Source organism: Mus musculus, chromosome 12, assembly GCF_000001635.26.
Source record: "Mus musculus strain C57BL/6J chromosome 12, GRCm38.p6 C57BL/6J".
NCBI lineage: Eukaryota > Metazoa > Chordata > Mammalia > Rodentia > Muridae > Mus > Mus musculus.
Window position 1 is genome coordinate 26229899 of NC_000078.6, and position 23911 is coordinate 26253809.

The window sequence follows — 23911 nt, forward strand, 5'->3', positions numbered from 1 at the left end:
TGCTTTCTCAAGACAAGTCATCTCCTCCAGCAGTGTTGACTTTTAAACTGTTTAACTGTCCCCTGTGAAAGCACAGTCATTAGGCAGCTTTGTTTTTCACTGTGTCTAGGTGACTGATTCCTATCAAAAAATCTTTTTCTCGGGCGTTGTTAGATCTATGTTCTCCTCTTCATCCTTCGATGAGGTCAACAAGTCTCTTCTAACAGATAGCAAGACACAATTGGAGCTATCCACATCCCTGCTTGTCGCTATCACGGATGCGCCATACTCCAAATGCCCCTTGCTGTTTCACACCTATTCAATGCCAGTTATACTGCTGTGCAGTCATCTTCCATGCTTCTGTTCATAAGTAGAGCTCCAAGATGGGGTGTGTAGGGAAACATACTCTTTAAACCACCAGCTTAGTTCATGTTCATCATGACAGTGAGCGCGGTACAAGAGGCTCACTCATTAGAAAGATACATATGTGGGGATGGTAAGTCAGGTGTTCAAGGCCTTGTCGATTATGAGCAAAGTACAACCAAGACAGAAACTCACCAGCCTAGTTCATGACAGCATCTGTGTTAATCATTTCCAGACCCCAAAACCCTCCTTTATTTCTGGCATGAGCTTTGCAAAGGTCAGTGCAGAATTAGTGCATGTACACTTCCTACCATGACTTGAGTCTGTTTACAAAATGAGACTTGTTTTCCGTATTACAAGGGTAATCTGTGTTGCTAATTATAAATGTTCCTCACTCATAAGGCAACAAACTTATCTCTAATCATCAGAGAAATGCAAAATATACCCACAGTGGGATAGTTCCTCCTTCTTGTCAGATCGGTCACAAAAATCATAAAGACAAAAGGCAACAGGTCCTAGCAAGGTCAGGTGATGAAGGGACATCCCTTCTTCTATTGCTGGAAAAATAAATAAAGGTGGCCAGTGTGGGTAGTAAGATGGTAGTTGCTGAAGACACCCACACTGCACTATGCCAATGTAAACCAACATAAGTATCCATCAAGAGATGTATGGAGAATGAAAACCACATTAACATCACACTGCCATCCTATTCATTGAAGAAGGAGACTATCTAATAGCATGAATCTGGAAGACATAGGTTAAATGAAAAAAGTCAGATAGGAAAAGAAATACGGGTCCAGGAGCACTCTTGTTGGCAGAGTCGCTGTGGCAGAGGCAATATGCATACTTGGTCCATCTGGTGTCTTGCTACATCTCTAGTTCCCAAGGCTGTCATTTGATATACCTGAGTATTATATAGGATTTGATTTCAGCTTTAAAAGATGAGTTCTATTGAGAAGTCTTTGGGGGCACTGGAGATGTGTTTCTCTCGAAAGGCATTGTGGGACTCCAGTCCTTTCTCTTTCTCTCTTTTTTATCTGACTAATTCGTAAGTGACTCAAGCACTGTGCTCCCAGTCCATATATGTCATCAGGCTATAATACTAGAATTTAGAAGAATAATTGGGTATGGACTGAGTCCTCTAAAGTCTGAACCAAAATCAACCTGTTTTTCCTTAGAAGTTGATTGTGTCCCTTCCTTATTGTAGTAACTGAAAGCTGACAGCATGCCAACTAATTAGACTAATAAGATCGTCAGTTATCATAACTTGCTACAAAGGTGCCATCTTTGAGGGATATATAAATGGTTTCCACCTGCCAAAAGGTTTCAGATAATTATACTTGCCGATATGTTCCTATCAGCACCTGTTTTGGGGTGAGTTTCCTTTTTCATTTTGTTTTAAGACAAAGTTTCATGTATCCCAGGCTGGTCTCAAACCCTTTCTGTAGCAGAGAATCACTTTGAAATTCTGACACTCTAGTGTCCACATACCATTGCTGGAATTATAGGCGTGCACTGATGTGGGGACTGGAACCCAGAGCTTCATGTATGCTGGGCAAGCACTCCACCAACCAATTGACATCCTCAGCCTCCTGGCATTGATCACTTTGCCTTCCTACTCGTGCTGAAAGGGAGTCAATGGGTACCTTTTTATTGGCTAAATACTGAGACATACCCCCTGAAGTAGGATTTGTGTGCAATCAATAATCACAGTTTCCTTTCACGGAACGGGACAGGCATGGTATGTGAATCAACTGTTGGCGGAGCCTCAGCAGACATTGTCTACATTCATGTTCACTTCTTGTCATGCCTGACATCTGAAGAAGTTTCTGAATGGCAGAGGGAAGTGAGAGCCTCAAAATAGCATTCATGCAAATTTAATTTGCGCACAGATCCAAATTTAATGACAATATAAAGAAAGCCCAAGAAATCTGTCCCAGTAGAAAATATACTTCGCCAGGCCAGGGATGTTCTTTCATTCAGTATTACAGCCTCAACGAGGAGACTAAGGCCGAGGTTGTATAGAGACCAGGAAATAGAGCACCTTTTTATTTTAAACTCTAAATCAACATAATATTTACTGTATAGAAAATTCTAATAAAGCATGAGGAATTTCTAAATTCCCCCTTCTCTTGTGACATCTTACATTAGAATATTACCTGTGCTAACAATAATTAACTACAATAAGCTCAGATTGACGTATTATTATTATCTGCTGAGGCTTGTCATTTATTCACATAGCCTTGGCTATATTCAAAATGTGTATGTTTTATGTGTTCATGTCTTTGTCAAGAAATGGGTGGATACTATCATAAGACTTACTGGTGGAGTCAACTGGGATCTCCCAGATAAGGTCACAGAAACCAGTTATTTGCTACAAGAATTAATATTTTTCCAACTGTCCTCCTCTTTGAATGGGGATCACTATACCAGACCATTTCCAAACAATGGAAAGTTGTACCCCACCTTCTGGTGAATGCTATAGATTCATAAATTATTTTATATTTTGTAGATTGTTTTTTCCTTTTTATTTATTTCTATTATAGGATATATGGCTATTTAGTGTACAGTCTTGTTTATCGCACCATATTACTTTATTTATTGTGTTGGTCTATTGTTTCCAGCTATTGAAATTTAGGATTATTTCTCTTGGATCCCTACCCTTCCCATTGTGGCACTTTCCCGTCTAATTTTTAAGCACGGGAAAAAAAAATGTCAGTCATCTTCTGAGTCTCCATATTCTGAGATTTTTGCCCTACTTTCTTTTTCTATACAAACCTGGGTGAATGCCATGGTCAGAGCCCTACTGTCTTACATGGCAATGCTGCCTGTGGTTCCAAACCATCTTAGTCAATGCAAACAGAAAACAAAAATGTAAGTTTTCTGACCTGCATATTTTCCCCTGCCTGCAAACATTTGTGTGTGTGTGTGTGTGTATGTAGGCATTTTTTTTTAAATGAAGGACACAGAAGAATATTTTTAGGTAAATCAGCAGTAGTAAGAGAAAGCTCAGGAGAAATGCTTAGGAGTTTAGTGATAAAGTATGCCCATGCCAACAAAAGGTTGTGGGCTGGAGAGAGATGGCTCAGCGGTTAGGAGAACTGACAACTCTTGCAGAAGACTCAGGTTGGAGACACAGCACAGATTTGGCAGTTCACAATGATCCATAACTCTAGCTCCAGGAGATCCAACATCCTCCTCTGACAATATTGACAGAAATATTAAGAATACTTTCAGTGGGCTCACCCCAGAGTAGGGGGCACCACAGAGTGGGCTCTACGCTGCAAATTCAGAGCATTCCCTGCTCAAACCTGACATGGGCCCTGGCTTTGTTCAGGACTAGGGTATATGAGATCATGAACTCATGGCTCAACTGCTTTCCAGTTCATCTTGGAGGCAGCGTCTCTTACTGAACTTGGAGCTCACCAGTTCCAGCTAATCTAACCAGCTCAAGAATCCCTTCTCTGCCTCCAAAGTGCTGGGAATACAAGCAGCCTCGTGAGAACCTTGATTTTTATGGAGCACAGGAGCAGGGGTCCAGACTCCGGTCTTTGAATTTGCAAAACAAGCAATTTTATCCACTGAGCCTTCTCCCCAGCTGCACTCATCTTTGACAGTACAAGCCTGTAACTGCATCCCTTAGCCTTAGCATGGCTGGGACTAGCAATCCCACCTGAGAAAGGGGTCTAATTAGAGGCATTCACAGCAGGGCATGCCTCTCTGAGCTAAACTGTGAGATGGCAGGTTACATCCAAGGCACTAGGATCTAAGGGGAAGATGTGGTCGGGGAGACTGTGATTTCATTCAACTCTTCCTCTGCATGTCTGAAGTCCCCCATGAATTGTCACTTTCAGCATTAGCTCCATCACGTCTGCTTCCTGAAGTTCCCATGTGCAAATGCCTGCAGACACAAACCCTCTTCAATCTTCCATCTGTCTTTTTCTTTTTTTGAAATACTCCCACCTGAGACCTACCATGCTCAGCAGCTAGAAAGACATGCTAAAGCTTGAGATGAGATGCAAGGACACGTATGATTATTGCAATAGCAGGCGCCCCTGGCTGGATGTCTGATCACAGTGGTGTGCCTGGAACAAACCCTATATGAAATCACAGCACTTCATTTTGCATGGTCTCTTGCTGGGAGTCCTTTTCCATTTAGAGATAGCCAGAGGGAACTGGATCAGGCCTCACTGCATCCCCAGGGGGTGAGGGAAGAGTATATTTGCTGCTCACTAGCTGACTCTCATTGTGGGTGAACATGCTGGGACCCTTGTCGTCAATACAACCCTGTGAGGTAGGCATCATTACAAATTTCAGAGCAGAAATTCTAGATCAGTCTTATACTCAGAATGTGTGGTTTTGTATTCTGTAAAGTGTCTGGAATGGAGACTTCTGACATGGGGGGGTTGGGTGGGTAGATGATATCAGACTGATGACCATATCCTCAGTTGCTTCTCCCACTGCAGACAGTCCTCAGACCTTCCCCTTCAGGCATGCTCAATATCCCCTCACTGAGGTATGGATATAAACTATCCTATAAAAGGTCCATTATATAAAGGAAGTCTTGGTCTCCAGCTGGTAGCATTATTTAGCAGTAACTAGGTCATAGGACCCTACTCTTAATACTGAATTAGACCATGATGGGCTTATCATTATGTGAGGGACACAAGCCATTGGGAACATGTCTTTGAAGGATGTTCTCTTCCTCATATATCTGTTTCCTAGTGTCTATCAAGCAAGCAGATTTTCTTTCTCATGCCCGTCTGCTATGATCTTCTGCCTCGTGACAGATTCACGAATGATGAGTCAGGCAATAGAGGGTGAAATCTTCCAAACTCAAGAGCTAAATTCAATCTCAGCAAGAAGCCATGTTCTATTTGTTCATGTTTAGACCTCTGCAAATGGAGGCTGAAAAGAATGATTTGGGGGGTGTGGAAGACTGTGGAAAATTAAAACACAGCAGAATGTCTTTATCATTCCATTTTGGAATGAAATAGAAGCAGAGGTGGTGTGTGTGTGTGTGTGTGTGTGTGTGTGTGTGTGTGTGTGTGTGTGTTGTGTTTGCATGTATATGTGTGCACATGAGCTTGAATAAGTCTTATGCCTTCCCTCCTTAGAGCTCATAAAATGTCTACCTGGAATCCCCAGCTTTCTTCACTTTTCCAACCTGTGCTGAGACACCCACTGTCATAGAAAAGTCTTCATTTCTGAAAGGTTCCAGAAGTAGGGGGAGAGAAGCAGATGAGATAGATACCAAATACAGTGCACCTCACATTAGCTACGGTCCTTCAGCTTTTGTTTCCAGATTCTTTATTCTAAGATTTCAAGAGAAAATATGCAGAATTCTCAGGTGCATGTTCAAAAAAAAAAAAAAAAAACAAACCATGCCAAATCAGCAGGATGAATAGGAGATGGCCAATTCATTATGCACAGAATATTCCATGTCACTTCATTTACACTCTGCTCTTGAGTGTAGAGCTGTTGGATTCTAAAAACATGTTCCTGTAAGAGCATTCACTGCAGCCCCAGTGAAGGCAGCCAGGGAGCACATTCACTTCTGCATTTAAAAGCCCACTTCTCTACTGTAAGGAGAGGGTGAGTAAAATTAGCTCCAAACGAAATCACCGATTATATAGAGTGTCTTATATCCTCTAATGCTCAGAACTGCATGGCCCTGGATTGTGTCCAGGTAGTGGTGCCCTTAAGATGTACACAGTATACAGTCTTCACAAGTGAGTGTAGGAAGCGGGGAAGCAGCCACGTTCAGCCTCAGTCAGTATTCAGCAACGATGAAGATGAATTTTTTTCCGTTCGTCACATAGATGCTGAAAGGTGATTTGATAAAGCAAAGGGAAAGTAAGCCGTGTGAGTAGCTTGATCAGGTTCAAATCCAGGCAGAACATTCTTAGATGAATGAACTTGACTCTCTGAGCATGTGTCTATAAAATGAGGATTACAAATTGAACCAAAGAGAAATGATCAGTACTTAATAATACATTATTTGTTCACTCTGAGTATGTGATCTGGTGTGTATTCAGTTGATGCCATGAATAGCCACTATATAGCACATTGCAGAATGGCCACTATATAGCACATTACAGAATGGCCACTATATAGCACATTACAGAATGGTTACTATGTAGCACATTGCAGCCTTTTTTTTTTTTTTTTTTTTTTTTTTACTCATTTACTTATTTTGTTTCTCTGAAATTCATGGGGAAAGATGTAGATTCTATCCCAAACTCTTCTCACAGACTTTCTTTTATACCAGTTCTGGAAAGCTTGAAGCTTCATTTCTAAAACTCTCTTTGCTGGCTATGATTCAGTTTCTAGTAGGCTGGTTCTGAGGAAGGTTGGAAGTGGGGGAGGGAGGCGAGCAATCTACCCTCTCAGTGCTTCAATCCCTGTGGTTGGGGGACATGCTGCAGAGTCCTGGGGGGGGTTCCTATAGAATTACTTAATACTGTGCCACTTGTGCATAGGGGTTGAATAGCAATTATGTGTGGGCAGATCATGCAGAGCATTGGTCATGCTTGGATTGTGGCCTCTAGGTCAGAGCTCTGTTTTCAAACTCATCATTCTGAGACATAATGCAGCCTTAGAGAAGGGTGAAAGGCCTGCAGATGGTTCAGCTACCATAACCAATACCCAAGCAAATGGGCGTGTGAATCTTACCATTGTGTACCTATTTCAATTCTTGTTCTTTGAAATTTAGCTTCAGGACCTGAATTTTTCTCCTTATTGGCAACCACCCATTTTCTTTTTTCCTTTTTTTTTTTCTTCAAGAAATAGCTTATTCCTTTTTTTTTAATTAGGTATTTATTTCATTTACATTTCCAATGCTATCCCAAAAGTCCCACACATGCACCCCCACCCACTCCCACTTCTTGACCCTGGCGTTCCCCTGTACTGAGGCAGATAAAGTTTGCACAACCAATGGGCCTCTCTTTCCACTGATGGCCCACTAGGCCATCTTCTGACACATATGCAGCTAGAGACACAAGCTCTGGGGGGTACTGGGTAGTTCATATTGTTGTTCCACCTATAGGGTTGCAGACCCCTTTAGCTCCTTGGGTACTTTCTCTAGCTCCTCCATTGGGGGCCCTGTGATCCACCCAATAGCTGACTGTGAGCATCCACTTTTGTGTTTGCTAGGCCCCAGCATAGTCTCACAAGAGACAGCTATATCAGGGTCTTTTCAGCAAAATCTTGCTAGTATATGCAATGGTGTCATCGTTTGGAGGCTGATTATGGGATGGATCCCTGGATATGGCAGTCTCTAGATGGTCCATCCTTTCATCTCAGCTCCAAACTGTGTCTCTGTAACTCCTTCCATGGGTGTTTTGTTCCCAATTAAAAGAAGGGCAAAGTGTCCACACTTTGGTCTTCATTCTTCTTGAGTTTCATATGTTTTGCAAATTGTATCTTATATCTTGGGTATTCTAAGTTTCTGGGCTAATATCCACTTATCAGTGAGTACATATTGTATGAGTTCTTTTGTGATTGGGTTACCTCACTCAGCATGATGCCCTCTAGGTCCATCCATTTGCCTAGGAATTTTATAAATTCATTCTTTTTAATAGCTGAGTAGTACTCCATTGTGTAAATGTACCACATTTTCTGTATCCATTCCTCTGTTGAGGGGCATCTGGGTTCTTTCCAGCTTCTGGCTATTATAAATAAGGTTGCTATGAGCATAGTGGAGCATGTGTCCTTCTTACCGGTTGGAACATCTTCTGGATATATGCCCAGGAGAGGTATTGCTGGATCCTCTGGTAGTACTATGTCCAATTTTCTGAGGAACTGCCAGACTGATTTCCAGAGTGGTTGTACAAGCTTGCAACCCCACCAACAATGAAGGAGTGTTCCTCTTTCTCCACATCCTCGCCAGCATCTGCTGTCACCTGAATTTTTGATCTTATAGAGGAGAAAGTAGGGGAAAGCCTCGAAGATATGGGTAGAGGGGGAAAATTCCTGAATAAAACAGCAATGGCTTGTGCTGTAAGATCGAGAATTGACAAATGGGACCTCATAAAATTGCAAAGCTTCTGCCAGGGAAAAGACACCGTCAATAAGACAAAAAGGCCACCAACTGATTGGGAAAGGATCTTTACCTATCCTAAATCAGATAGGGAACTAATATCCAATATATATGCCACCCATTTTCTTGAAGGTTATCTACTTCCGTGCCTGATATATTGATGCTGTAGCTAGGAAGGGACAATGGGCTGTTTGTATTGCCTCTGAATTTGACCATGTTTTACAGAACAATATCACTTCAACTATTCTGTCACACATTGCTGACACTTTCTCTAGCTAAATACCAGATATTAGCATGAAAGGAATGGAGACAGGAAGAAGGAGGAATGTCCTCTGAGCCCATTTGATGACTATTGACTTTTAATATATGCAGATGTCTCAAGACAGAAGCTATGATAGATTGCTAAGGCTAACAAAAACCTGGGAAAATTAATATGAAGGAGGAAAGAATTACTTGAACTTATGCTTTCAGATTATTTAGTGCATGGTCACTAACTCCAGCATTTCTGGTCCTGTGGTGAAGTAAAACATCCAAAGTGGGATATAAAAGAACAAGGAAAGTTCATCACTTGGAGGCCAGGGAGAAGATGGAGACTAAGATAGAAAAAAAAAAAAAGAGAAAGGGTATTATTATTGTTATCATTATTATTACTATTATTATTATTATTTACCACATAAGACATAAATTGAAAACTTAGTCATAATCCACCTCACAGAACCTCATTGTTGAAGAGATCAACTCCCCAACTATGTCCAAGAGGAAGAAAAGATATGCTTGAAAAATAACTTGGAGGCTGGGTTGAAAACTTCAAGGTTAGAAAAACAGAATTTGAATTGAACCAGAACCTAGAACCTAAACACTTATTCACACAAATAGTCCAGGATAGAGTTCCAAACCGTATTATAACTCAGTACCTCTCAGGCTTTCTAGCAATAAAGAAATATTTGGACTCCCAAATAGCTGTGGTGTGTTGTCTAAGAGAGATATTAAATGAGAAAAGAAGACAATCCTGAAGCTTCTATGGGTTAAGCTTTTTAGTGTTATAGGTACCTACCACTACTTAGAGACACTGAGCACCCATAGTCTTGTTCCTCAGCCAAGATTTTACAGTGATGGAAAAAGAACAAACCATAGTCCACCTTGATAATGATCTGCCCCCTCTAGGCTAGACTGCTCTGCATGGTGATTGTAATAGAGAGGAGAACAACCCAACTGACAGACATCATGAATCTAAGCAAAGCAAGGCTATAACTCATCCAACTAACAGGTAATGCATAGAGTGCTAGTTATTGACCTGAGCCCCAAGGACACAGCCAAGAAAGAGACTGCATTCTTTGCCTTTGTAGAGCTTCTATCTTTGTGAAGGAAGTCAGGCCATAAAGTGGATAAATTCCCGGGGGCGGGGGGGGGTGCAGAGGGGTAGATATTAGTGAACTGTGCTTAGGTAGTAACAATAGAAAGATCTGAGCAGGATGAGGAGTGGACCATGTGGTTTCTGCTGCTAGAACAAACTGTGTTGACCAGATAAGGACAGTGGGAAGTCCAAGCAAGAGGTTCTATAACTAGGACTAAGGAGCTGGCTCAATAGATGAAGTACCTGCCATGCAAGAAAGAGAAGAGAGTTGATACCCTAGAACACAGATAATGCAGCCAGTCATGGTAGTGGATACTTATAATCCAGCACTGGGAAGGCAGGAGAGGAAGGTTCCTGGGGTTTTCTAGACAACTAGCCTAAACAAATCAGCAACAGACAGAGACCATCAAGACACCATGCCTTGAAACAGGAAAAGTAGAGAGCAATTAGGAAGGAAACCCAACATGAACCCCTGACCTCCCCAGACACATGTGCATATACACATGAAGAGGTACATATACAAACAGGAACACACATCAACGAGCTCCCATGATAACCTAAATGAACAATAAGACTGCAACACCAAGACTGTTGACCAAAGAAACAAGAATAATATGCAATCATGAAAGTATATGATGAATGGGGTTAGGGTTAAAGAATGAGAACTCACCAAGTTTCCCATGTACAATTCCAGGACCTGGATGGCTGAAACCAGAGGATCACTTTGAATTCCAGGCCAGCTTGTGTGATGCCATACAACTATATCTCATGAGAACAAACAAACAAACAAACAAACAAACAAAAATGTAAGGATATGTATTGTGGACATTCTTGGTTTCTTGGGGCTACATAACAAAGCAGCCCCAAGAGTCTTTGAAATTCAAAATATTATCAGCTCCTAGTTTTGGAGGCCAGAAGTCTGAAATCCAGATATTCATCTTAAAGTCTCCAGATGAGAAGTCTTTCTGGCCTTGTCCAGCTGCTGGTCATATCCAGGACTCTTTATATTCCTTGGTTTACAGATGTGTCTGTCCAATTTCTGCATCTGATGTAACATGTTAATCTTCCAGTGTCTCTCTTCTGAGTCTCTTTCTTTCTCCTGAAGTCATAGTCATTGAAATAGGTAGGACCCACCTTAATCTACTGTGACCTCATCTTTACATGTGCAAAGACCCTATTTTCCAATAAGGCCCATACTCATGGGATTCTAACATATGTTTTTGAAGTTCATAATAAACATTAACAGTGGGCATGATGCAAAATAGGCAATTAAATACAGAAACATGGAGATTAGACAGACGCCGGAGTAGGAAATGTTAATTGGAGGTCATTGCTAACTAGCTAGTAATTAAAGCTGTGGGTGGCATGAGATCATGAAGATCATGAAGTGGAAGAAAACATGGGCTGAAGCTCAGACCTCCCTAAATTTTTGGAGTCAGGAAGATGGGGATCTGGCCAAGGAGACCAGAGAGAGGGGAGGGGGAGGGGAAGGGAGAGGGGGAGGGAGAGAAAGTCAAACAAAGGGTCAGAGCACTAGAGAGATGGCTTAGTGGTCAATAGCATTTGTCACCCACTTTTGCAAAGGACCTGGGTTCTATTCCCAGCAGTCACATGGTAGCTCATAACCACTTGTAACTCCTGACTCAGGGGATCCTATGCCTTTTTCTGATCTCTACAGGTTCATACACACAACTGGTGCACATATATGCATCCAGGCACATATTTATATCTATACAAAATACAGTAAACAGGTCTTTTAAGAAGAGAGAAAGGCAGAAATCATAGACAACAGTGATCTGGGAGTCAGATAAAGACAGTGTTCAAAGGATGGAAAGTGATGCACAGAAAAGAGCTAAGTATGGCCAGAAGTTAAGCCAAGGAGAAGGACTTACTGCCATTAAAGCCACTTGTAGGAAATGAGATAATTCTAGTCAAGACTAAGGAGTCTTGCATTCTTCAGAACAGTGTCTTAACTTATTCATTCAGCAGATCTTCGCTGCTCACCTTCCAATTAACCACAACAAATGTCTGGTATATAAATCAGATGCCATTCTCAGAGAACAGGAAAAATGCAGTGGGAGCAAGTCATGGACCACCATGTGGGGCCTAGAATATGTATGCAAGTCTGAAGTTATCAAAACAACAACAACACCCAACCACAACAACCACAACAAAACAACCAGCTGCAACTGACTCGGGCAAAGACAGAAGATACCTGACATGAAGGTCTCACTGAATTGTCACTGTGTTACAGTGAATGGTGATGAAGGGACCAGACTCCTCCCATTTGTGGTGTCCCCACAGCCATGCCCAGCATCTCCAGCCATGGGAGTCTAAGGGTCAGTGCTATACTCTCACAACAGTACTAGCACAGTTAATGACAGCAAAATAAACCAGAATTCTCTAATACTCCCCACTTGTCTATTTTCAGGACAGAACTAGAAAGCATTAAATAATATGTGAAGGTAATGATGCATCAACAATAAAAAAAATAGGAACATTCTCCTGCTATAAAAAGTTCTTCCTTTAGTTGCCAAAGTATTCTTTATTTTTAAAAGGGAAGGTATCCCATCTAAATTACACTGTCTGTGAAGCTGTCTGTTTGTTGTGAAACAGTGAGGATCTCATATTCCTAGTAAATTATGGGCCTGTAATGAAGTACACCTTACAACAAAGTGAAGTACACCTATATCTTTTTTGTCAGTGCCCAGAGTTAGACAATGGACATTGACTTCAATGATGCAGTGATGTTTACAGACCCTTTGCTTCCTTTCAGTGCAAAGTGGATTATAACTCCTTCAAAGTCACTCCTGGGGTTGATGCTGGAGTGATTTACATCCCTTCCATCAAAGGTGATGGAGGTCGCAGGGAGTCAGGGGTCAACCTCTCTGGAAAGATTCTCCTAAGCCAGAGATGCTTGCTGAATTCAACTCTTCAGCTGTTAAGGGGTAGCCAGAGATTTCCCAAAATGTTCAACCCTCTCTCCTTCTGGGCTTCAGAGTGTTTCACCCCATCTATATCCAGAAGCAAATAACTGCATGTCCATCACCAACAAAGCCCTGACTAAGGCAGGGAGTCATAGCTCAATAATCACTAGACATGAGCCTCTGTGCTCCCTGCTCCCAGTTAAGGAGGAACGAGATGGAATAGAGGTAGAAAAATTCATCTGCTTTTCTCCTGACATGTAGAAAACATTAGACTCATGAAGACTGGACATTATTCCTCTTCTCAGTTGTCCCTCCCAAACCTGTCTACTGCCTTCGCTCATCCAGGGTCTTAGCAGCATGCTACCACAACTACCAAGATCTAGTCTAGAAGGCAGCACAAGTCCTTGACATTCAGTTTTGCTCTGGAGATCTTTAGGGTTTAAACATGCTTCCTCTCAAAGTAGTTTGCCCTCCCTCTCTCTGCAGACTCTGGTAGTGAGCAATGCACAGTATCCCTCCCTGTACTGCCTAAAAGTAACTGGCTGAATCAGGGATGTAGCTCAGGGATAGAGTGCTTATCTGCACATGAGACTCTAGGTTTCATCCCAAAAGGAAAAGGTTGAGAAGAAAAGACAAAAGAAGGGAGGAGACACAGAGAAAAGGAAGGAAGGAAGGAAGGAAGGAAGGAAGGAAGGAAGGAAGGAAGGAAGGAAGGAAGGAAGGAAGGAAGGAAGAAAGGAAGGAAGGAAGGAAGGAAGGAAGGAAAAGGGGGAAAGATTGAAGGAAACTAGACAACCCGTCAATAGCAAAGATGGAAAAACAATAGAAAATAAAGAACCTGGAAGTGACACAATGTTATCAGGTTTTCTCCCAACATGGCATTTCACATTTCTGCCCCGATTCTTTCTTTAGAAAGTGAGAATACTGAGAAGAATGGATTCTTGCTCCCCGCTCCCTACTTCCCACTCCCCACTCCCTGGTCCCTGCTCCCCGCTCCCCACTCCCCTGCTCCCTGCCCCTGATCTCTGATCCCTGTTCTCCTTTGGCATCTTTGTCCTTGATCTTGTATCTCAGCTCCTCCTGGAGGTCATCCCTGATGGTGATGCTCTGCCCTCTCCACCACTAGATCCATACACAGTAGCCCAAGGAGTTGAAACTCATAAAAGAAAGGCTCCACACTCACAGGCTAGGGATAAAAAGAGGCACCCAGTGCCTATAGACCATGAAAATCACAAAGGCTGAGACACACTAAAACCCACAGTGAATATTCATCCAAAAGATACAACGGTGGCGCTATTAAAGGGTAGTCACTGGGCCCTGCAAAATCAGAGAGAATAAAGGTAGTTTATCTCTGTGCCTTTGTCATGGCTCTCAGAGCTATGTGTGGGGAGCTGAAGTTTTCAAACAAACGAAGGGGTAAGATGAATGCACTGCAGGTCTCCTAACTCACGTAAGGATTTCAGTACCTACATCCCAGCCTTGGGCAGCACTGTCTGCCTTCTTTTTCCTTTCTGTGTGTTTGTGCATATGTGTACATGTTCTAGGAGCACCAGCAGAAAAGTGTGCACATATATGTACTACCTGGAATAATTTTCCCTGTGTTTGTCTAACTGTTTCTCTTCAGACAAGGTTTCTCACTACATGGAGCTTGGCAAGCAGGCTATGGTGACTGACCAGGATTAGACCATGTCTCTTCCTCCCCTGTACTAGGATCACACATGTGAAGACCACACCCACCCATGCTTTCTAAGTAGGTTTTGGGGATAAAGCCCAGGTTTACCTATTTGAAATGTAAGACCTTCACTAAGTAGGCTATCTTACAAGACCTGGATGTCTCCGTTGTGTTTTCCTACCTCAGCAATCAGTGTCATGTGGCATACACATGTCCATCCCTGCATGGGAGCTAGCCCAATTCCCCAGCTGTAACTGGGCACTTTCCCTCTTCCTCTCACTTACAATTACATTGTAAATGTAATGGCGACTCCTTACAATAGGGAACTCACGAAGGTAGAACTGGTGAAGAAATACACATCACCCACCAGTCGACACGAGTCCTATCAGCCTTGCTCGGCAGCAGCCATGACGGAAGCCTCAGCCGGAGGCCACCATCACCTTGGCTTTGAGCATTCTCCCCATAGTCTGTGATGCCGCAGTGACAGCCGCCACCGTGTTTCCATTGCAGGCACAGCAAACATGTGTAAATACTTTATTAAAATTAAAAAAAAAGTGAGAGAAGCCCAACACATGAAGTGAAAGCTGTTCTCCTCTGATTGACTTTTCAAAAGCTCCCTAGACTGTTTCTGTGCAGATGTTTCCAAGATGATTGGATGCAGAGGGCTTAATTCATAAAAGCAATAAAATGCCGCTTATTGACTGAGCAGATGAACTAGCTGAGGGGGGATAATTTGGAGTGCTCTTACTGGAAATGCTGCGAAGAAACGTAATGATAGTGGAGAGATGGAGTCTTATTAGCTGTGGTAAATATATTTTCCCACAGAATGCTTAAGAAATTTCAAAATAACTAGAAAAACAGATTTTCAGTTCTGCTGACTTTAGGACTAAATGTGTGTAACTCTCCATCTCGTAAACACATGTAATCCTTGATCTGCAAAATGGAAACTACGTGGGTGAGTTTCTAGTGAGATAGACAGAGCCTAGGACCAAAAGAGTTGGATAACCAGACACCAGCAGGAATCCAAGCCTGGTCCTGTCCCCATACCTGGAGAAGCAGAGTAGTCACTGGGCCCTGTCTCCAAGCAAAATCTGAGAGAATAAAGATGGTTTATCTCTGTGCCTTTGTTGTGGCTCTCAGAGCTATGTGTGGAGAGCTGAAGTTTTCAAAGTATCAGTTTTCCAAGCGAGGTGTGCTGTCTGGCCAGCAGGAAGGGAACAGAGTCCCTCCCAGTGTGTGGAGGGACAGGCCTGATTCCCTGGGTCTTGGAACTACACAGGAAGATCTTAAAGGAAGGGTTCACTTTTAAAGCTTTGGGATTCTGTGCTTGTATAACAAACTGGTCAGCCCTACCTGTCGTGCAAATGGTCCTTAAAAATGAATCCACTGATAAGTGTGAGACTCCATCCCATTGGAAGCTGCTATTCCCATTGCTGTCCCTTTGCTCCAGTTTCACTGTGTTCTTGAGTTCAATCAGTATTTAGAAAAATTTTAACTCTTGACATGTCATAATTCCAATTATACAGATGATTGTATTCAGTCCAAAAAATGTAATCATCATTGACAAAATGATGGGTGGGTAAGGGTGGGGCCATGAGTGAGGGTGTATTCTGACAGAAGCATCTTAAGGGTTTAACTTCCAGTACCTGACCTAGGAAAGATCCAGCCACAAGACAGCTGGGAGCACGCTGTCCATACCTGAGAAGGGATTTTTAACTGAAATCATGTCTGCACCTTCCATGGGGAATATAACTTTGGGTAGGACATAAATTCTTTGGATCTTTGTTTTCTCTTCTCTCTTCTGTGACTAAATATGAGATGTCCTTCTTATAAGAGGTTCCCAGGAGAGCAGACGGTCTTGCTTCATGATTCTTCTCATCTATGATACCTTAATAAGTAGGAGTTACTATCCTTACATTACACTCTCTTAATGTAATGCAGAACTTAACACATTTTAATGTTAAAAACTTATTTCTGCAGTGCTTCCTTGCTAACTTTTCCTGGGAAGATATGACAGATATCCACTCATCTCAGATAGGACACCAATAAAGACCAAAGAAATGAGTCTGCTCAAGTTTAGCCAGGAGATTCAATACACTTACTGGACTTACTCATACAAACATGGGCAGTTTGGGGGGCAACTATACCACCAAAAATAGGTCCCAGGAATGAACAGGGCCTCCCTCGTGCAGCTCATGAGCCCCCACCATGTGCCCCATACAAGCATCTTGAGCCCTTCCTCCATGTCAATGGTCTGTATCTTGTAAAAGATTAGTGTAGCTAATCACAGTGATATCATTTCTAGGTGGAAACAACCATGTTATGTAGAAAAAGTGGGATCCCATATGATATACTTGGCTGGAGAGTGACAGTGTGCACTTGAGAGAGCAGGTGGGGATTAGGTTGCTCAAGATCTTGTACACAGCAACATGAAAAGGTATCTTCCTTGCTCTTCCCTCTTCAGAATCTCATAGCATACTCTACATCTACATCTGTTCTCCACAGAGCCAAAGAACATCATTTGATAAGTAAAGGTGGAGTGGATGGATGTTAGCATTAAGCCTGTCCATGTAGTTTTAGAAAAACCCATAAGAAAATCAAGTAGTAAAAATGACAAATACAGAAATGGGCGAACAGAGATCGATAGCAATTAGAGTAGAAAAAAATATTGGGGAAGTCCTATCACTTTCCTTTTTTGTGGAATTATCATACGAAACATTCAGGAATACTGGTCCTTAGTAATGCTGGACAAATGACAAAGCCCAGGACCCTACAACATTCTAACCAAGGAGGTAGATAAGTCAGACTTGCCTGATCATTCCCTAAGATTTCTCATTTGCTTCAGTGTGAGACATACAGGCAGATTAGAGAGGGTGAAGAAGCTCTGGATGACCTTCTGTCAGATGAGGGTCTGACTGATGGAGAATCAGCTTATGGGAAAATGCAAATTTTCTCAGGTGGTATTTTTAACATTGATTATAAGTCATCTTGGGTCCTTCCCATTACAGTATGAACTTCCACCAGGCTAGGGAGTGGCACTGACTTGAATAATTTAATCCCAGCTCCACCTCAGCTAATAACCACAGCTGTTACAACGCAGTGTGTCACACATCAGCGTGTCACACGTGCCTCAGTTTACCCATACTCACTAGAAGGGTCATATGACCCTGACCCAGAACTTCAGGGCAGACAAAATTGTAGCAGGGGTGATAACATTGATTCCATGCCAATGTTACCAGCTGTGCAGACTGTCAATGAGCTGGGGAGTGGGTACCTGAAAGAACTGAAGCAAGGGAGTGACTGACTGGTCTCTAATGCCTTTGAAGCTGAACAAAGACAGGAAAAGAGATTTGAAATGAGGTATCAGTCATAGCCAGAAAGCAAATGACAGCTACTTCCATCCTCTTTCCTAATTTTAAGCAAGTAAAATGAAAAGCACTGGGTGCATTTAAATTCTTTTGAAAGTATTTTTCTCCATTTTTACCTTGTACAGAAGTCTCTCTTGGGTCAAGCACCCTTCTGTGAAATTCCACCTGGTTACACTGCTACGCTATGAATATTCATCTGATTAATATTTCCGGAACCATGAATTATTTAAAAAAATAAGATCTATTCAAGCACAATAGAGTAAATCCTTTATGAGATGATAGCATTGTGGGGCCTGAGTGGTCTACCAACAGGACTCCTCTCTCTTGCCTGCGCTCTTAAAAGCGGCAAGAAAGAAAGAAAATCATAGGTCAGCCTTTCAAAAATGCAGCATTTCAAACATGACAACCAACAGGAGAACAAAAGGGAGAGAATAATATACCTTCCTTGAATGAGGAGATAGCTGGTGAATTTTAAAATACCCCTGACTCTGAAAGCGTAGGTTGTTTTCAAAAGTGTGGAATGCAACAACTTGTCTCCACCATAACAAGTAGGAAAATGCAGCAAGCATCACATAATCTTTCAAGAGTTGTTAGAACAGATACAGAGAAAGGGCAGGTGGGGAGGGTCATGTGATGAAAGAGGGCAGGATGGTTAGAGAACACAGGACTTAGAGAAGTCTATGTCTTTTGTTATAGCAATAATTCACCTTTTCCTAAAAATGTATGTCAATATTAATGTTTCAATGTATACATATTACAGAGTCATATGCAGGTACATATGCATAATTGTTATGTATATTATTATATGCATTTATGCATGAGCATATATATGAATACAAATTATTTTCAGTATCATCATAATTAATGCACATTTATGTCTAATGGATAATAATGTTTTGTATTATGCTGAGGGGCAAACTTAAGTTGAACTTATAAGCCTGTAGTGAATTCAGTGCACATTGCCTAGAGAGCTAACAAATCCCTGTATATCTATACTATGAGGAAGAACCCAGGCTCAAGAGTTTTACCCCAATTCCATTACCTTAGCCCAGAATAAACTATCTGAGACTGAAAAGAAACCACCTCATGGTTGAGCACTGGAGAGGCTGTTTTCAAAACTACCCAGAGAATCCTTGACTAAGGATTGCCTCAAAAGGAAGTAGCCTAAGACTTATGGGTTTGATCTTAGTCTAACTCATGTGGGGAACACACACACACACACACACACACACACACACACACACACACACACATCTAGGTTTAGTCCCATCTATCTGAAGTTACTGAATAGACTAAGGTACAGCCCAGGGGCGTGGTCTCCCTTAGAGACTAAGACCAGTAACAGGAATACAGTAAAAAATGCCTCATTCCCCTTATGACTTACCACCATCAGACACCTGGAAAATGACAAGAGATTATATTAAGAGCTGAGACATAATTTAATAAGAAGTCTCTACAGAAACCCAGACGGCTGGAAATTAGAACACTTAAGAAAATGTCACAGCTACAGGCATCAGAGGGCTGAGGCACAGCTTGACTTCTGGCCAGATAAACGATAAACCCCATTCAAAGGATCTACCTCTCTCAGCTTCTTCTATATGTTGTATCATATTGAGCTTTCAATAAAAGCATAAAGTATGTGCAAGGATATAAAGACACAGCTCAAAGCACCAAAGCAAAGGTTGGAGCCAGACTCAAGTATGGCAGGTCATTAAGACATCAGGCTAAGAAGTTAAAATAACAGAGAATGGCAGACAAAGCTAAAAAATGAGAAACAGGGAGAACATCAGGAACAGCTGGGTATGGGGGCTGGAGGTAGCACTCAGAAGTTAGAGGACCCAGTTCCCTGCAACCACATGGTAGCTCACAGCCATCTATAACCTTCTTCTGACCTCTCCTGCTACCAGGTACACTTGCTTTCTACACACAAGCATGCAGGTGAAACACTCACCATAGACATCTAATAAAATAAATAAATCTAAACACATTTAACAGCAACAACAAAACTAAGGAGTGGGATCTCTAAATAAATTGCATGAGATAGACATGTAAAACACTGTAACAGAAGCATATTACATTCAGGAGAAATAATGCCCAAAGAAATATCAGAAAGGTAGCATTATACCAATAGATAATGCACAGTGTCTTTATAAAAAAACAAAAAGAAAGACGACAGCAAAAGATGAATGTAGAATGTTCCAGAAATGTGAGGACATTACAAAGAATATGGCATATTTACAACAGAACGGCCAGAAAGAAAAGGAAAGAGAAAGGATGCTCTGCTGGCTAGTTTTATGTCAACCTTGCACCAGGTAGTCATTTTGGAGGAAGGAAACCCATTTGAAAATATTCTAGTACCAGATGACCTGTAGGCAAGTCTATGGGACAGTCTCTTAATGATTGATGTGGAAGGCACTACATGTGGTGCCCATTGTGGGTGGTGCCTCCCCTGGGCAGGTGATCCTGCTAGGTATAAGAAGGCAGGCTGAGCAAGCCATGCAGAGCAAGCCAGTAAGCAGTGTTCCTCCATTGCCTCTGTATCAGCTATGAGTCCTAGGTTCTTGCTTTGAGTACCTGCCCTGACTCCCCTTTTTGGCGGACTATAATGTGGATGTATAAGCCAAAATAACCTCTTTTCTTCACAGGATGATTCTGGGCATTGTGTTTTATCACAGCAGTAAAAACCCCAACTAATACAATTGGGAAAATATTTAAATCAATTATGATTGAGACATTTCCACAATTGATGTCAGACAGCAAACAATAAACCCAACAAGGAATATAAATACAAACCTAGGCCCAAATTTTAAAATATATATCAATAGCCACATGTGTCATATTCAAACTGGAAGAAATTAATAGGAAAGAGAACCGTGGAAGAGGCCAGGGTACAGGAACTCTTTATGGTTAGAAAATCAAGGAAAACAACTTTGTTGGAAACTTTTTCTGAAACATAAAAACAAGAAGAGATATCAGTAAACTATCCTGTCCAAAAAATAAAAAAAAAAAAGAGGAAGGAAGGAAGGGAGGGAGGGAGGGAGGGAGGGAGGGAGGGAGGGAGGGAAGAAGACAGCCTGCCAACCTTCCAGAAAAGAGGGCTCAGTGTGTAGAGCATGTACTATTCTTGCAGAGGACCCAAGTTCCATTCCCAGCAGCCATGTCAGACATCTCTCAACATATTCTAGGGGAATATGATACTCTCTTCTGGCTTCTGTGTGCACTTGTACACACACACACACACACACACACACACACACACACACACGCACACACGTGCATATTTATGTAGCCACTCACATACAGCTAAAAAATAAAATAAATTTTAAACAAGAAAAAGAGAAACATCCATAAAGATATATATATATATTCCATCAAAATTACAAAAGAAATAAGTCTTTTTATAAGCCAATAAAAATTGTAAAAATTTGTCACTAGCAAACTTACCTTAAAAGAAACATTTATAGGACTTTTTTCAAGGAGAAAGAAAATGAGAGGGTGAGGAACTCATGTCTCCCCATACAGGAAAGAAGACAAGGAGAAAAAACCTGAAGGCAAATGATGTCATGTGTTATCCCCCTTCCAATGGATCTAGAAGATAAGCATTTGTTCAACATAATGAGAACAGTGCATTTTAACCATCCTGGGTTTTGGTAAGTGAGGTGCATGCTAGCACTGGGACAGAGAAAGGAACTGAGACTGCTGCATTACCCAGGTCTCAGATGTCCATGAAGTCCTGCAGGGTTGGGAGCAGTTACCTGTTCTATAATTCTGTGTGGCAAACTCCACAATATCCTATACAGGGGCTGATGCTGGCAGTCTATGGCTGACCCTTTCTTGGCATCCATGTGTGTGGCACGAGTATAATAAATATGTGAATGTATGAGCTTGTCAAAGACATGCAGATTTCACAGAGAAAGAATAAGCTTGAACATCTGTAATCTAAGAAACAAAAATTAAACTGGATGACCTAAAGAGGTCCTTTCAAATCCCAAACTAACCTGTGTATATTACAAGTTTCTCACATGACATCCCGAGGTGAAGAAGGGGAGCTTGCCTGAGTTACCTAGATAAGATGATTGTTTTAAACTAGAAATGATAGAGATAGAACAAACTCCATGATGATTGTTTTAAACTAGAAATGATAAAGATAGAACAAACTCCATCAGCCTGCTTCTGTGATTCTGTGTGATTCTGTGTGTGTGTGTGTGTGTGTGTGTGTGTGTGTGTGTGTGTGTGTGTGTGTGCATGCACAGGCCAGTAAGGAGACTAGAATGCTAGAATGAACCAATGTATGTGAGTGTGTGAGAGACTGCCTGTTATCTACACAAATGCACAACATATGTCTACAGAGATGATATGTTTGAATATAAATACACATATGTAAAATGTACCTTCAGTATACTGAGAGGACTTCAAACATCTGCCCTTTAGATTTTGGTTTCTAAGAATTTGTCTGCTCTGAAAGGTATCAGGACTCTTCCAAGAAACACCCATCTTCAGGACAAAGAGAGGGAACACAGAAGACAGTTGTGGAACATGCCATTGTTGTAGGACACAAATGGATGGAAACTGATAGGATAAGAAGCAGAGAGGGGTACATGAGCGGATCTGAAAGCACTCACATCCCTGAGGCTGGAATTCTTTGAGCAACATGAATAAAATTACATTGACTCACCATCCACAGCAACGTAAACAGATGATCAAAGGAATGAAAGAGAGGACACAAATCCTCAGACAGCACATGCAGGACTCCTCCTCAAAATGCTGTGTCTATTTACAAGATCTCAGGAACCACCTCAGTACTGACTTGACTTGTTCCCAAGATGAGTGCATAGAGGGGGCTTGTAGCTTCATTATAGAGGAATCTGTCCGACTCATGAGTGTTGTGTGCAGACCAAGTAACCAGACCTAATCCTACCCTGAGAAATACACAGACCATATCTGACCATCCCTCCTCCAGTCACCACGTTTGTCCGGAACCACTTCACAGGTAAAGTTGATGAAAGAGAAACGTCAGCCTAAACTCTAACCTTCTGCCATACCTGCAACCTTAGCTCATAAAAAATGTCCAGGAGGATGGACAGGATTTGCAATTGTGTCTCTTCTCTCTCCAGCTCTCTGCTTCAGATGATGAGACTGTGAACATCCCACCAGAGTGCACGATAATCTTGTTTCTTCGCTGCAATACAATTTCACAGAATGTGGAAATGAGAGACCAACAAGAGCTATTCAATCATCATGTCTGCTCCTGCCGGCACGAGACTGCTCCCCACAGTCCGTTTTCCCCTGCTTTGCTGGTTTCGAAATGGCTCGAGCAAGGAGGCTTCCATCACTCCCCTCGGGGGACTTTTTGGTGGTTTAATAGTCCTCGCTGCTACGATGGCTTTCATTTCCCATTTGCTCAGTTTTCCTTTGCTTCATTATATTCCTGCATCTCTAGCTGTGCTCCTTTGGCAGTGTGCCCCCCACACACCCTGATATTTAGAGTGTCATCAGCTAGTCATCCCAGCAAAGAGTTCTGTCTTTTAAACCTGGACCCTGAAGCCCTGAACTCTGAAGCCCAGGGCTCCTTTGATTGCTCTCCTGGGATGTCCTCAAAAACTATGTGGTTTGCTGCCAGCCAGCACCAGAGCAGTTTGAGCAAAACTGAGCTACTTTATCAGGACTCCATGTGTTTCTCAACTCTCTGCTATGTGCTTCTCCTGTCGTTGGCAGTAAGCGAATTCTTTGCTGGTCATTTCCAATACTTAATTTTGTTACAGGAATGCACTAAAAAAATCTATGCAAAGAAGAATCCTACATTGTTTTAACCCCTAAACCAGCATGCCCCAGTATGACCATATGACAGGACGGGAGAACCAGTCTGAAGACAGCAAGTTGGCCTCATGTGAGACAGACCAACATCTTAGTGAGGCTTCCAGTATTTCCCTGGAAGATTTATACACCCATGATAAAGCCCATTAGACTTATTTTACATAAAGTACTAGGTGTTAACAGTTACAAACGTATACGTACATCTGATGAGTTTAAGATTGTCCTTTGATATTAGATATATAGTGGTAGCATTTGTATTCATTTGCTCCATTGTGTGATGGATAGTTTCATGGCAACTGACAAAAGCTAGAGTCACCTGAGAATGACAATGAGAAAATGTCTCCATAAGATTTACCTGTAGGAAATGGAGAACTGTTGTAATTAATGATGGAT

At 41.8% G+C, this 23911-nt stretch overlaps 2 long non-coding RNA genes across 2 annotated transcripts in view; one reads left to right on the plus strand and one right to left on the minus strand.

Moving 5' to 3' along the window:
* The window catches only part of 4930480M12Rik (RIKEN cDNA 4930480M12 gene), a 29441-nt gene extending 18632 nt beyond the window's left edge, over window positions 1–10809 (plus strand). Inside the window, exon 3 of the long non-coding RNA NR_046278.1 lies at window positions 10432–10809. This is a non-coding gene — a long non-coding RNA (RIKEN cDNA 4930480M12 gene). The remainder of the gene's footprint in view (window positions 1–10431) is intronic.
* Gm29968 (predicted gene, 29968) lies at window positions 5632–22647 on the minus strand. Its single transcript, NR_136895.1, has 6 exons — window positions 22380–22647; window positions 21149–21249; window positions 10408–10496; window positions 8837–8976; window positions 8064–8316; window positions 5632–6167 (listed from the first exon to the last, which is right to left on the minus strand). It is a non-coding gene; the product is annotated as a predicted gene, 29968 (long non-coding RNA).
* Window positions 22648–23911: the final 1264 nt, after the last annotated feature.